Genomic DNA, 1,477 nt, shown 5'->3' on the forward strand with positions numbered 1-1,477 from the left:
AATCCAAGTCACTGTTTATTTTGGTTTAATCACCCCCTTTCCCCCTCCTTTCTGTAAAGGGAGCCACTGCTCTCAGTGCCTTGAGGGGCTTTCAGAAAGGCTGCAGGGCCCTGAGGGGCTCCAGCGGGACGTGGAACCACGGAGTGCTTCTGGCTGGAAAGGCCTGAAAGCTCATCCCATCCCACCCCTGCCATGGGCAAGGACACCTTCCACTGTCCCAGGCTGCTCCGAGTCGTGCCCAGCCTGGCCTTGGACGCTGCCATGGGCGAAGAATCGAGTCCGTGGCAGATTCCTGGCAGAGCAGCTCCCCACCTCTGACGCCACAGGGAGCAAACTCTGCTGTTGTTTGTTTGTTGTGGTGTGGAAAGTACCTTGGGCTGGGCTGAGCACGGCAGGAAAGCGCCCGTGAGCCAAGGCTTGGCTCAGCCAGGAAAGAACCTTCCTCTCCGCAGATGCCACGGATTCCTGGGCTGCCAGGACCTGGAACAACCCCTGTGGGCAGCATCTCTTCCCTCCTCCTGCCCAAAGAACCTCCTTCCCATTCCCCTCCTGCTGCTTTAGCTACAGACACTGCCTGGCCACGGCTCGGAAAAGAGGATAGTGCAAAACTCTCCCACTTGTGCCTTTCCAAAGGGCATGGTCAGCAAATGCTGCTCGTCCTTCCTCGGATGCCTCCACCCGCATCCCTGCAGCATCCATGCACACCTCCTCTAGAACCTTCTCTGAAGCCAGGGTATCACTCCTTGGTACCCTGAACAGGGCTGGAAACTCTTAACTCAGTGCACACAAGGCACTGCACAAAAATAGGAAAAAAAAAACCAACCCTAAAAAATTCCAATTAACCTCTCAGTCTGCACTGAGGTAACGGGGTCCCTCAGAATGGCCGGGCAAACGGTTTGGGGAAACAGCTAAATTCAGTCACTTCACCACAGGCCTTCCCCCTTCCACCTCCCTGCACACCCAGCCCTTCCCAGAGGATATTTGCCAGGCTGGGAGGAGGGAATGAATTCTCCCCTCTGTGTATTTCTTTTCTGCGTCTTTGGGTTGAATTTATGAGTTTTGTTTTCTCTACTAAATTCCATCCTGGAGCCAAAAATGACAGAGTTACCCAGTGGCTGTGGCTGCTCGCTGGTGGTAGGAGCAACACAATCCACTCTTGGGTGGGAAAGAGCCCCAGGATGGGAAGAATGCAGGAAATGGAGGCAGCTGAACCAAAATAGCACCAGGCTGGACTCCCACCCCATAATTACAGACAGAAACCCCTTCATGGAGCCCAGGGCTGGCTGGGGCTGGCCTCAGATGGTTTTAGCCACAAGCTCTGCCCGGTCTGGAGAGAGCTCCAACTGATCCTGCAACCCTGGGAAAAGTTCTGCCCTCCTGGAACTGCAAACCAGGAATGCACCTGAACTCCCACGTGCCTCAGTGAGCTCCTGTGATAAGCACTGACCATCAGAAAAATAAGTGCTGATAACACAAA

Source organism: Chamaea fasciata, unplaced genomic scaffold (assembly GCF_029207755.1).
Source record: "Chamaea fasciata isolate MVZ Bird 193981 ecotype frontalis unplaced genomic scaffold, bChaFas1.0.hap1 SCAF_2, whole genome shotgun sequence".
In the NCBI taxonomy this organism is placed as follows: domain Eukaryota; kingdom Metazoa; phylum Chordata; class Aves; order Passeriformes; family Sylviidae; genus Chamaea; species Chamaea fasciata.